The sequence below is a fragment of the Nelumbo lutea genome, chromosome 8 (assembly GCF_056320005.1).
Source record: "Nelumbo lutea isolate HS-2025 chromosome 8, American lotus-T2T, whole genome shotgun sequence".
In the NCBI taxonomy this organism is placed as follows: Eukaryota; Viridiplantae; Streptophyta; class Magnoliopsida; order Proteales; family Nelumbonaceae; genus Nelumbo; species Nelumbo lutea.
In genome coordinates this window covers 23,583,450-23,598,571 of record NC_142691.1, presented here as the reverse complement: position 1 = coordinate 23,598,571, position 15,122 = coordinate 23,583,450, and positions in this window count along the sequence as shown.

The window sequence follows — 15,122 nt, the reverse complement described above, 5'->3', positions numbered from 1 at the left end:
GCCAGCGTGCATGCGCCGGGATGGTCTCCACAAATACCTTTGTGGATCTCACAGAGGACGTAGTCTGCCTCGGATGGGGAGAGGCATTTCAGATAGGGGAGAGTTTGTGATCGGCGGTAGAGCTAACCCTGGATAAGGCAATACCATGTGGTTGTGGGTTCGTTCCTCACAGACGACACCAATCTAATGCTGCTCAATCCGAAGCGGTGCACAAACTGAGGAGAGCAACCAGATAGTCTTTGCTGGCAGGGCGGGGCCAAGCTACAAGGACGAGGCCACGCTTCAAGACTTGTGATCAAGGAAACAAAAGTCAAAGGCCCGAGGAGTTATCCCCGAGTAAGCACTTCGATGCTCAAGTCAGTAGAAGGTGGTAGGTGGTCGGGCCGAGCTATAAGGATGTTGGTCCGAGCTAAATAGCAATGTCGGTCTCAGAAGTTGGGATCCCTTACCTCGAGCATGGATTGCATTTTTATAGCCGAAGATCTATGTCCTGGTCGGATTGGGCTTCTAGGGTTATCGGGATGAGGTTAGCCACTGAGGTATTTAGGATAGAGTCCCATTCCCCAGCGGAGTTGTCATCCTTATTCCTCCTTATCTGTAGTTGTACTCATCCATATGACGCGTAGTTGACGTGGTTGGAAGGATAAGATGGGGGACCATAGTGGTAGCGTAGCTCGGCCGAGCTAGATCGACGTGGTCGAGCTATGTCGATGTGGCCGAGCTAGGATGACGTGGCAGGGCGATAGTTGGGTGGCCACGTGCAAAGAGTTTAAAGTTGCAATTTTACCTTTGAGCAATTGATATGATGAGTAAATTTGGAAAATACAACAATTTGGAAAACAAAAATTTCGGTCAAAAGTAACTACATGGGTATTTTGGACATTTTTGTGCTTTTTCCTAGAAGATTCTAATAGAGGGTCTACTTGTAATCATGTCAAAAAGTTCATGGGAGGTGATTGCATTTATCAAACTTTAGGGGGGGTTCAGCAATGATAAAAAATTTTACAGGAGGTTTTAGCAATTTACCCTTTCATTTATTTAAATTAAAAAAAAATTGAAAATACATCCTATGTTTTTAATAGCTAATGTTGAGCCACATTAACCACCATGAAGAGATTTCCATCTTGAAAATGGATGAGCAATTTATTCTTTAAACTATTGTATTGTTTTTCTAAAAATATATCTAACCTATTTTCATTGCTTTAGTTCTTGATCATTAAGGTAGCAAATGGTTTTCATTACCTTTAAGCCCACATCATTGGATGGAAAAACATATGCAAGAGTAAGTGATATTTTTTATAGTAGTTCATTATAATGTTTTCAACAATTGAAGAAGCTAAAGTTGGATTTATCAGAAGTTAATTCTTGCAAAGGTAACAAAAATTCAAATAAAATTCTGATGAAGGTAACTAGTAAAAACTATTAATTTTATTAGTGCACCATAATAAATAAGAATAATAAGGATTTTATTAATGATAAATAAGAATAATAAGAATGATAAGAATTTAATTAATTCTTGTTACCTTTGAAAGAATTTTATTTAGACACATCTTTATAATAATGAACCATAATAAATGTGACAAATAAGAATAATTTTGATAGATGTGGAAATATAAACAAAATTGTAAAAAAATTAGAAATAGATTATATACTATCATCATCACTAGGGGTGGTGTTGTAGCCATGGCCCCTGAAAATCCCCACAATCCCTATTGTGGATAGCTCTTTACAGATTTTGGATTTTTTCATGACTAAAGTACCCCTCTCTTTGAATTTCGTTACTTTCTATTGTGATGGCAAAAATTGTAATATGGTTATTACTTTTTATTGCATTTTATTCATTCATTAAGATCCACATTTAAGGCATTAACTCTCATTCTCTCTCATTAAATCCTATATTTAAGGTATTTTTGTCTCTTATGATTAAATTTCACTAATTAAATCCATGAATACTAATATTAATATCATAAACCTATATTTTTAAATCTATTAAAAAGCAAACCAAATTTTCTGGGTGGCAGGTAAATAGTTCTACTATTTAGGTCAAATAGGTAAATCCTTGATGCCATAATTAATTACTAAAAAAATAAAAAATATATAAATACGAATACTGAGAAAATTTTAGGAACATCACTAATATTATTTATATTTGTGATATTAAAAAAATATGTATGATAAATAAGAATTATTTTTAAGGTAAGTTACAGACACATACCCTGTACTTTGGGGGTAGTTATAGATAAGTACCTTGAACTTTCAAGTGCAACGACACTTGAGTACCCTAAATTCTCAAAAGTAGGAACTTGGGTCTATCCATTAGTATTCCATTAGTTAAACATTACATGATGTTAAAAATGCCCTTCTCATGTATTTTTGAGAACATTCTACAAAGTAAAATCATCACTAGAGAGTGCCACCATCGGAAAATTTGAATATGTTATTTCTTGTCCATGTGAGAATGTCATCGTAGGGAGATGTTTAGTTACCTGAGAATAATATTAGAAATATATGAGAAGGGTATTTTTGGCATTATGTAATTTTTTAAATGATGGAATACTAGCAAATGAACCTAAGTGCCTATTAATGAGGGAAATGGAATACAATATTTAAAATTGATCCATAAATAATGAAGCAACTTTTCTCCCTAAGTCGTCAAACAATGGTTCAACCATTCAAATTTGTGGATCAACCCATGATGCCATTGTTAAATAAGAAAATTTTTAAAAATAAAAAATTTAAAAAATACACAAAATAGAAAAATGTAGACACATAAAAGAAAGATAAGTGTGATAAATAAGATAATGATTTTTATTAATTATGTAATGAAATACAAAGTTTAAAAACAAATGGGTCAATTGTCCAAGAGATCATGTTATAATTAAATAATAATATTTAAAAATATAGAGATCCAAAGAGAAAAAATAAATATAATAAATAAAAATTATTTTTATTGGCATTGCAAATAGAATACAAAATTTAAAATTGTCTTGAAAAGGAAAATGTTTTCCATTTGAGGAATGGTTTAGGAATTTAATACTCTAGGTTCAAGACTTGTGATGCCATTGTTAAATAAGAAAATTTTTAAAAATAAAAAATTTAAAAAATACACAAAATAGAAAAATGTAGACACATAAAAGAAAGATAAGTGTGATAAATAAGATAATGATTTTTATTAATTATGTAATGAAATACAAAGTTTAAAAACAAATGGGTCAATTGTCCAAGTGATCATGTTATAATTAAATAATAATATTTAAAAATATAGAGATCCAAAGAGAAAAAATAAATATAATAAATAAGAATTATTTTTATTGGCATTGCAAATAGAATACAAAATTTAAAATTGTCTTGAAAAGGAAAATGTTTTCCATTTGAGGAATGGTTTAGGAATTTAATACTCTAGGTTCAAGACTTGTGATGCCATTGTTAAATAAGAAAATTTTTAAAAATAAAAAATTTAAAAAATACACAAAATAGAAAAATGTAGACACATAAAAGAAAGATAAGTGTGATAAATAAGATAATGATTTTTATTAATTATGTAATGAAATACAAAGTTTAAAAACAAATGGGTCAATTGTCCAAGTGATCATGTTATAATTAAATAATAATATTTAAAAATATAGAGATCCAAAGAGAAAAAATAAATATAATAAATAAGAATTATTTTTATTGGCATTGCAAATAGAATACAAAATTTAAAATTGTCTTGAAAAGGAAAATGTTTTCCATTTGAGGAATGGTTTAGGAATTTAATACACATTATGCCATAATTAAAAATATAAAAATAAATATAAAAATAGATACTAAAAGTTATAGAAAAAAACATGAAAAGTATATAGAAAAATTAGCAAGCATCCCTGATCTTCTGCATTTCTCATATTATATAAAAAAAAGTGTCATATATAGCTTTTATTGATGATGGCAATGGAGTAGAGTTTAAATTTACATAGAAATAAAATCATTTTCCTAGTTATGTCAAACGTGACAACTCATAATGCTATAATTAAATACAAATTTAAAGCAAGATAGAAATATAATAGATTATAAAGGAAATTAAAGAAAAGTCTAGACACATCTCTGATAATATAAAAGATTATCCATCCAACCAGGACAACTGAACCGGTGACATGCAACCTAGAGGCAAAAAATGGTTCAACTTCTAGGTCAGTTTTTAAAACACTACATATATATACTTAAAATAATAAACGGTGACATAGCATGGTCTGACCCGTTCGACCTAGATGATCGAACTGGTGGCGCAGGACCCGAATGCAAAATGGTTCGGGCTCCAAATTAGTTTTAAAAACACTGTATATATATTTTTTATGGCTCACCTGTAATAATTTCATATGTAACGATTAAAATTGCCATTTCTAAGGGACTATATAAGTTAATGGTGGGATCATATTGGGTTTGGTTGTCTTATCAATTCAGAATGGGAAGTATCCTCACCCATCCCAAGCCTAACCAATGTTCAAAATATTGTGATGTATATAGTTGAGTATGCTATGATATATGTATTGGTTTTTGAATTCTTCGAAACTCTAAGGCCATATTTGGGAGTGCTTAAAAATAAGTGCTTATTTGGGCCATAAAGCAATGGCATTTGGTAAATAAGATCGAAATAAGTGCTTATTTTAAAAATAAAAACTTATTTTTTAAGCCTAAATTTCCAGCATTTTTTTAAGTGCTTATGCTTTCTTCCAAAATTATCCCTAGTTGAATTTTAAAATATCACTTATAAAATTATCACTAGTTGAATTTTATAAAAGTACTTTTACGAAAGCATTTTTGTAAAGTACTTTTACAAAAGCACTTTTAAGAAAATACTTTTATGAAAGCACTTTTACAGAAACACTTTTATGAAAGTATTTTTATGAAAGCAGTTTTAAGAAAGTACTTTTACGAAAGCACTTTTACAAAAGTACTTTTATGAAAGCACTTTTACAAAAGCACTTTTATGAAAAACACTTTTATGAAAGCACTTTTATAAAAGTAATTTTATGAAATTATTTTTGTGAAAGTATTTTTATAAAGTGCTTTCCTATAAGTACTTTTATAAAAGTGTTTTCATAAAAATATTTTTGTAAAAGTGCTTTCATAAAAGTACTTTTATAAAAGTGTTTTTATAAAAATGCTTTCATACAAGTACTTTCTTAAAGTGCTTTCAAAGGGTATATTTTGAAAATTTGAAAATAAGTGCTTATTTTAAAAAATAAACACTTAAAAAAGTTGCGTGCCAAATGCAAATAAGTACTTATTTGAATAAGCACTGGTTTTTAAACACTTATTCAATAAGCACTTATTTTTAACTTAGCACTCCCAAACATGGCCTAAGTAAATTTAGTTTATATGGGGCACTTATGGAACTTAACATCCTTACCAAAGATGCCCTCGCTCATTTCTTGAAACTTGAAACATTTTTAATCTGAGTATATTTCTTTTGAATTGTGTGATTTGCAAAAAATTGTATGTTTCCATACTCTTGAGTCATGGTACCAATACAACCCATCAGTTGTGAATTATAGTTATAAAAAAATCACGATTAAAATGTTAGCAGCAATATATGGTAAAAAAGAAATATTTGCATAGAAATTCTCTATAGTTTCACGTATTTAATAAAACCTACTCTATAGTTTGCATGTTATAAGACATCACATATAGTTTGCAACCATTTTATTTATCACTACTTTTTTATTTTAAATAAAAACCTTGAGAGCATGTCATTTCACACTTTCAATTGATTTTAAAATGCTTGTCACCCAAACAAAAAAGCGGTTGCAAACTATTGGGTTTGTTTTAGTAAATATGTAAAACTATAGAGATGTCTGAATAAATCATCTTGAAAAGAATGCTTTTGTAAACTGGATCAGATCGGACGATTAGATCAGTTGACCCAGGAACCATCCAGGTAATAGGTTCCATTTCACCCTAAAACCGTTTCTAGCCCAAAAATTATTGATTTGGTCAATGAACTGCTGATTTGGGTAGTAAAACTGTTAACCCATTGACCTGGACAAAGGTTTTTGGCCACTTTTTATTTTAATTATTTTTTATTTTTAAAATCAGATTAGGTTGTCCCTTTGAATTAGACAATCGGACCATTCAACCCGGGAACCAGTGACCAAAACAGTTCTGTGTCCATTTTCATTTTTAAAACCTTGTTAAAAAGGTTTTAAAAATATATTTATTCATGATAAATATTTATTTAGATAAATATATTTAAAAATATATTTATTCATGATAAATATATTTATTCAAGAAAAGATCTTATAAAAATATTATAAGATCGAAGTTGGTCCATTTTGATAAGGTTTCAGATAGCAAGATTCAACCATCTATCCACAAATGTATCTATTTGGGTCATATCCAAATATAAATCAGTCAGCTCTCACTTTTAAATAGAACTAAAATCTTACTAAGGGCTTATTTAATAATAGTTGAAGTGACTGAATGGAAAAACTTATTGCTTTGTCTTTTAAAAATGATAAGATTTCTTAATGGTTGAAACTGAAGTGGCATATCTTACTATAATCAATAATATTTTATTATTTAATTATTTTACCCGCTAAAAAGATAAATAATGAGAACTCCAGCTGTTATAAGAAGACACCCTGATAGTTTGCATATTACTAAAACATCCCCTTCACTTTACACCCAACTTGCTTAATTAATGTTCTATTCTCTTAAAGCCGCACATAATAGTGAAAGTGTGAAACAGCACAGTCTCATAATTTTTATCCCAAAAATACCCTAAGCATACTAGCTAGCCATCTTCTACAAACTTTGGAAAAGGAGCAAGAGCACTATGCTTATTGATTATTGAGGGAATGAACAACACTATGCTCTATTAACAATAATGTCCCCATCATTTTGTTGAATAGATAAGTTGCAGTGGGGATATTGTTCTAAATTAAAAGTCCCTTTTGAGAAAAAAGAAGGGGTTCATTTTCTTTTTATTCCTTTTTTCTTTTGTTGTTTTCTCTCTTTCTTCCTCTTGGTATTTATACAATGGCGTAAGTTCAGATTTTAGAAGCACTCACCAGGAGCATGAAACACCTCTAAGAAATTTGGATGTCCTTCTGAGAAACCGTGGTTGAGAAGCTCTATTGATAAAATACAACCAAGAAGATTTGAGAAATCTAGAAGAAGAGGTTCTACTGAGAAATCAGGGACGAGAAGCTCTTTTGAAAGATCAAGTTTGTAAAGCTCTTTGGTTGAGTATACGGGTTCAACCAGGCATTACAGCTAAGACCTGATAATTGTCTCTTGATTTTAGGTTCACTGATTTACCTGCATGGCTGCATTATTGTTGATTAATCTACCTACAAATCAAAATTTCCTTGCACTACATCTTCAAGTTGCAATGAATATTCCTAAAGCTTTTTCTTTTTTGATGAATGGGTATTAATAGGTCAGAAGCTTGGAGAATCAAGAGAATCTTTTTGGGTAAGAAACTGTTAAGCAGAGGTTGCCATATGAGAATCTCACCACTGCTTCCAATAATTTTATTTTTTATCTATTTCAAAAAAAAAAAGTTATTTTTTAAGAATTCACATTGGCTCCCCCATAGAGTGTGCTTCACACAAGGATTAAAGTATCCGTATCAGGTATTGTATTAGACAACTTAGATATGGATATAGATACGGACATGCTTTGGAACCTATAGATATAGACGAAAAAGATGGAAATGCATGGATACGCTAGGAAAATACATACCAATTTTACAAATACATTAATAACAATAAATTTAAGATCAAAATGATCACAAAATAGTATATGAATACATAGAAAATGTAAATGTTAAGGATATATATGAATAAATATATTACAATTAATATACCAGGATGCATAATTTTGTTTATAGTGCATCAATCAAGAGCCCAAGACACTAAACATATGCACCTATTATATTTTAATTATTATATCAATTATTTTTTATTTTACTATTTTAATTTTTTAACATTAAGAAAAAAGTCAATTGAATATTAAAATTCCAAGTGCAAATTAAAATATAAACTAATAATTTATAAAAATATAATCTTAACTTAAATTATATCAAATTTGTTAAAATTTCTAAGATACATATCGTATACAAATTCATTGTTTTTAATTACTAAAGTAATTATTCCATTATTAATATTTTTATTTTATAAATTTTATGAAATAAAAATCATTTTTTGAAATAAATGTAGATTAGTGGACTTGATAGATTCAATTTAATATTATATTCATTAATACTTTGTATATAATATTATTATTTTTTGTAAATAACAAATATGTTGTTATTACTTATTAATGTAAATTAAAATATGTATATAAAAATTTTAAGATTTATATCATGTGCAAATTTATAAATTTTAAGTATTAAAGTAATTATTCTATTATTAGTATTCTATTTGTATAACTTTCTTGATATTAAAAATCATATTTTTTATATAAATGTGGATTTGATACATTATTTATTTTATTAGTTTATAAAATACTATTTTTAAATATTATTTTTAAAATTTTTAGTTAGAGTTGTCAAATATAAATATGTGTTTTTTACTTAAATTGCATGTAAACACAAAAAATTAATAATTTTTTTTATTTCACGTTATATCATGAAATGAAGTGGGACTTAGTGGTAAACGCAGCATGTATTGTGCGTATCACCCTGTATCGGTGCATACTGGTCGATACAATGCGATATAGGCCGATACATATCTGTATCTATCCGATACGAATTATTGAGGGATATTCTTGTATTCGTAGCATATCTCATATTGTTAGTAACCGATACCGATACGATATGCCTCGTATCAGACATACCGTATTGATATTCAAATCCTTGAGTATAGATATTGATATAGATTTGTGTTAATTCTTTTTCATTGTTCAAATGTTTTTACTTACCTTATACTAGTATATATAATGGGATGAAAAGGTATGGTGCTTAATTATAAGTACCATTCATATGTTACACTAAAAAAAAAAAAATCTTTGCCTTTTAAACTTAAAATTGTTGGTACATACAAGGATAAGCTTAGCAAATTAGAGAAAGAAACAACCTGAACTGTTTTGAAGCTTCATGTGCATAACGCATTATGACATCATGGGTGTGGGGTAAAAGAATAATTGCAATTTTATAAAAAAAAAACAGTTATAATTAATATTTTTCTTTTAACTAAAAAGACAGAAAAAGAACTAAGTGGGTAACATGTCATGTGTAAGCTACCACATAAAACATACACACACATAAAACAAGCATAGATATGTACACATTTACTTATAATTGAATTGGGTTGAAGTTAAGGTTAAGACTAGGATTGAAAAATATGAACCTAGTTTAACTTCAGGTTGGTTAGGATTGAGACTTTGGCCAACCTGACCTAACTCAAACTTGACATGTCTTCTTATTTGTATGTAAAATCTATATCTATTTACTACCAATGAGCTATAGAGATTGCGGATTTTTTCTTGAGAAAAATAGCTCATATTTTTTACTTTTAAGATATTTACGTTTGTGGAGGAAGGCAGCAATGTCAATTTAATTGGCTATAACACTTAATAGCATTGATTTTCTCAATAATTTTGCTGATAGATGTTGACTTCTAGCTTTTCAAGTTACCATTATTTATTGAAAGGAAATAATTCTTACAATGATAAAAATCGGATTTCCTGTCCACTACCCTTTACCCACACTCTATCTGCCTTGAATTGCAGGAAACCTCTGGTTGCTTTGCTTACATTAGTCCGGATCTCCTACTGACTTAAATCTACTCTCCTCTCTATCAATCCAATCAAGCAACACCACCTATCCCTAGTCATGTGATAAGAGGTTACTTCATTCTACACATCAGCAGTACTTTAACCTCTCCTTTACATACTATTTAAAAAAAGTACATATTTTTTATATATAATTTTTTTCTAAAAAATAAATTCCTATTTTCTTTTTATGCACCAGAGATTCATCTTCAGTCCATCTATTAGTAGAAATCTTGATCATACCCTAAATACCATTTAGTCCTTTTGTAGGTTGGTTGATGACGAAGATAAACAAGGATCCATCCAATTGAAATCGAATACCCCTAACAATTAACTTCCGGTGATGGGTTGCTCTCTGTTTTAATCTTTTGATTGATCTAAACAATGAAAACATAGCTTCCTTCACATTGATGATTATGAGGAGAAAGAGAGGTACCTTCTTCCCAAGAAGATTAGGAAGCAAGAGAGAAAGAAGAATCTTAAAATGGATCGGGACTGAACGTCTTCTCCGATTGGAGTGGCAATAGCATTGTCTGCCTACATGCAGACCCTCCACTACCCAATGCCTCACATTGGTCTGCTTCTAAGAAAGGGTCTAATTTGCAATCTCCCTTAGTCTCCAAGATTACAGAAAATTAACCATGGGTTTTCTTTCTGCATTTATTGTAGTTTTAGATATTATCTGCTTTTGTTCTTGGGTGGTCAGTTGTTTGAAGGAAGTTTTAAAAAGCTTTGCTTTGTTTTTCAACCAAAAGCTTTATTCTGGATTGTAGTTTTAGCAAAGCTGTGTATAAAAAAATATTTTTTAATAAGTATGTGTTAGGATTTACATGTAAATAATATATATATATATATGGAATTAATGAAGAGAGTCCTGTATTGGAAAGAAAAGAGAAGAAAGACTTATATGCAAGAATTACCCATAACATGTACTGTAACTTATGATTTTGGATTGTAAGTAGTGTCTATCTCTTTTGTGCAAGTATCGGCTTTTGTTATTTATGGATCAGTTGTAAATGGAAGGAGCTTCTTGGTGTCGGACTTCTATAACGTCCTTTACGGGGATACACAAGGAAGTACCCATCCCCTCCCTTAACCCCCAACCTTGGTGGCAGTGGGATCAGATTTCAAGTTTCTACTCCAACAAGTCAGAGAATCTACCAATAGAGGTGTAAAGTGGGCCGTGTGGCATGGCCCGTGGGTGGCACACACAGCGTGTAGGTCATGTCGCACTGGCCCGTGGGCCGTCACGAGTCATGTCACCCTCCCCAGTGAAATGTTTGGGGGTCGGCCTGGCATGACCCACGGCCCAAGCCCGTGCGGGCCCGTGCCGTGCCGCGGGATAGGTTATGGGCCAAGTCGGGTCATGAACCAGGTCAAAACTATTTTTGTCTATTTATTTAAAAATTTGAAAAAAAAACTTAAAGTTTTAATTTTATATGAACTTTGATATATACAATTACTTATATATATAATAATTAAATAAATTAGTATAATAAAATTAAAAATAATTGTTTATTTTATTAATATATTATATACTATATATTATTATATAATTATAATTTATAATATATTATATTATATATATATATATATATATATATATATATATTATAATATATATAGTATATATGGGTGGTGTTGGGCTATACCGAACCGAGCCATGGACAGCATGGCCTGCCTGATCATACTGTACTAGCCCGGCCCACAGACCTAAAACCTAAACCTAACACGGCACGGACCATCATATCAGACTTAGCACAACACACATACTATCGTGCCACGCCGTGCCGGGCCAGTCCAAAGTCAAACCAGGCCACGGGCGGCACGGCCTCTACTCACCAACTGAACCACTATTTGGTGGGACATTGTCAACTTGAGGGAGTACATTCCGCGTATGCGTATTATGGAAAGTTAAACACGACATACAATAACTCTCATAAAAAAGGAATTTCTCACCAACCATGAAGTACTCATAAAACTTCTAAAGCTCGTGGTCTTTAACTTCGTAGTCTTTGGCTAATACCATCCAATTTCCAAATTGACCATAAAGCCAAAGCATTCCCATGGACATGGACATAGATGGACGAGTCCTGCAAGTTAAAAAGCTTAAAAATCCAATCCGTTTCCATATAGTTGGATGGCCGAAGCAACCCCACCATGCAATTAATGGGTGGAATTGAATAGGAATTTGGTCAATTTGGAATAAAAAATGATTTTGTAGATGTTAAGCAATTAATAATCAAAAAAGTGTTTTAAGATCACCATATAAAATATCATTATTGTTTGTTTTATAGTTAAGTTAATTATTATGAGATAAAAAAAGTGAGTAAATGGTGATATATAACTATAAAAAAAATCCTATCTATCATTCTATCATAAATAAATGAATAAATAACTGTGAAAGACAAAACATCCTTCCTTGTAGATAGATTTACTTTGGTTTTACTTACAATTTCCGTCGTTGTATCCAATGCATCCAAAATAAAAGATAAAAACAAGAAAACATGAGTGAGAAGACATTCAAATTCACTCGAACAAATTGCCCAAGGTCAACCAATTAAACCCACCTGAGTCCATATCGAGTTGTATTGATTTGAATGGAATTTGGGTTGGTAAGCTTAGGTTTTTAACTTGGTTTGTGTATAGATCCAAGATCTATGTCTATGGTCAGGTTTGGGTTGCCCTCAACCAAATCTAACCCGTCCAGTGCATCACAATAGTTCCTATATTTACATTATGCATATTGCCAATACTTTTGAATTGACCATGTAGAAGATCTGAATGATTCTCTCCATTAAAAATGGGATATTACAACGAATGATCAAGCTAATCAGATTTGTCACATTACGTTTGATGCCGCTATTGCCCAAGTTATTTACATGACAATTGTCAAAATCACTACTGATGTAACTTTTTGGTCATGTACCAGTTTTTGTGATGTATAAATTTTTTGGCTAAGTACCTCGTTGTTTGACCCGGTGGTAACGTGCCTTCGTGATGAGCTACTTGGTGGCGAACTCCCTGGGGGAGAACTACTTGGTGACAAACTGCTTGGTGACGAACTGCCTGGTGGCGAACTGCCTGGGGGCGAACTGCCTGGTGGCGAACTGCTTGGTGGCGAACTGCCTGGGGGCAAACTGCCTGGTGGTGAACTCCCTGGTGGCGAACTCCCTGGTGGCGAACTGCCTGGTGGCGAACTGCCTGGTGGCGAGCTGATTGGTGGCGAACTGCCTGGTGGTGAACTGCCTGGTGGTGAACTCCCTGGTGGCGAACTGCCTGATGGCGAACTACCTGGTGGCGAAATGCCTGGTGGTGCTCCCTGGTGGCGAACTGCCTGGTGGCGCTCCATGGTGGCGAACTGCCTTGGGGCGAACTGCCTGGTGGCGAACTCCCTGGTGGCGAACTGCCTGGTGGAAAACTGCCTGGTGGCGAATTTCCTGGTGGTGAACTGCCTGGTGGCGAACTGCATGGTGGCAAACTGCCCGGGGGTGAACTCCCTGGTGGTGAACTGCCTGATGGCGAACTGCCTGGTGGACTCGTCACTTGACTTGCTCCTAGGCGGCCTGTAACTCAGAGGATGGTGGAGCTCCCTGGTGCAGCGCAACCCGACTACCCTCCGCGTGAGGTGATTTTCTCTCCTTTGTAGGCGGCGGGAGCTGAGGGACCTGCGAGAACTGAATCAGAGGACCCGGGGGTATTTTCCCGGCAGGGACTCTCCGATGCCTAAGTTAGCATTCTAATTACAGAGGGCTTGGAGAGAAATGAGAGAGCTAGAGAGTGGGGGTTACCATCCTTTTTTCTCCCCTTTGGCTTTGGGGGTCGGAGTCCTTATATAGTGGTGCCCTTGCAGGTTAGGTGGGAGAAAATCCTTCAAACGGTAAGACGTCATATCCCGTTAGAACCGGGGTACGGTGATGAACTCCTCGAGCTTGTCAGGCCGGCGCTTGTGTCAGGCGGCCAGGTCGGCGCTTGTGTCAATCGACGGGTTGGTGTCCGGGCCAGGTTGCTAGGCCGATGCCTGACTATCGACAGGTCAATGTCCGGGCCAGGTTGCCAGGTCGGCGTCTGTGTCTGGGCCAGGTTGTCAGGTTGGCACATGTGTCAATCGGCGGGTCGGTGTCCGGGCCAGGTTGCCAGGCAGGCGCCTGTGTCCGGGCCAGGTTGTCAGGTCGGCGCTTGTATCCAGGCCAGGTTGTCAGGTCGGCGCCTGTATCCAGGCCAGGTTGCCAGGTTAGCGCCTGTGTCCGGGCCAGGTTGCCAGGTCGGCGCTTGTGGCAGGCTGATCTGGCCAGGCTGCACGCAGGTCGCGCGCAGGCTGCGCCAGGTTGTGCGTAGGCCACGCCAGGTCACACGCAGGCCGCGCCAGGTCACGCGGGCCGCTCCAGGCCGCGCCAGGTCGCGCGGGCCGCGCCAGGCCGCGTGCAGGTCGCGCCATGCCAGCCAGACCGATGCCGGGGGGGCACCAACTTGGTAATTTGTTGGCTAGGTGTTTGCCCAGTTGTCACGAGGTGCCACGTGTCGCAATTTCACTGGAGGGCCAAATCTGCCCTCATCAATTGCCCCCCACTCCCGAGCTGAGAGTAACTCAGCGAAGGGAGTAGATTTCTTTTGGCTCGTAAGTCGACGAGCTAGTAAGTGTTGATCCAATTCCTTAGGCTTTGGGAGTTGCCTGTATGTGGCGAGCTGCTAGTAAGACGAGGGGGTCTCCGCCAGTTCAGTAGTGTAGCCCTTAGGCTCTGAGGCAACTTATAGTTCACTTTTGCTGATTTTGTTCCTACTGAGGAAGCGACTAGATATTTAGCAATAGTGTGGCCCGCAGGCTTTGGGAGTGACTTGTAGTCTACTCTTCTTTGACTTTTGCTCGTGCCGGAGAGGCAACCGGGCCTTAAGCAGTAATGTAGCCCATAGGCTTTGGGAGTGACTCGTAGTCTACTCTTTTTTGACTTTCCCATGCCGGAGAGGCGACCGGGTCTTAAGTAGTAATGTGGCCCGTAGGCTTTTGGGAGTGACTCGTAGTCTACTCTTTTTTGACTTTTGCCCGTGCCAGAGAGGCGATCGGGTCTTAAGCAGTAATGTGGCCTGTAGGCTTTTGGGAGTGACTCGTAGTCTACTCTTTTTTTACTTTCCCGTGCCGGAGAGGCGACCGGGTCTTAAGCAGTAATGTGGCCCGTAGGCTTTTGGGAGTGACTCGTAGTCTACTCTTCTTTTACTTTGCCCGTGCCGGAGAGGCGACCGGGTCTTAAGCAGTAATGTGGCCCATAGGCTTTTGGGAGTGACTCGTAGTCTACTCTTTTTTGACTTTTGCCCGTGCCGGAGAGGCGACCAGGTCTTAAGCATTAATGTGGCCCGTAGGCTTTTGGGAGTGA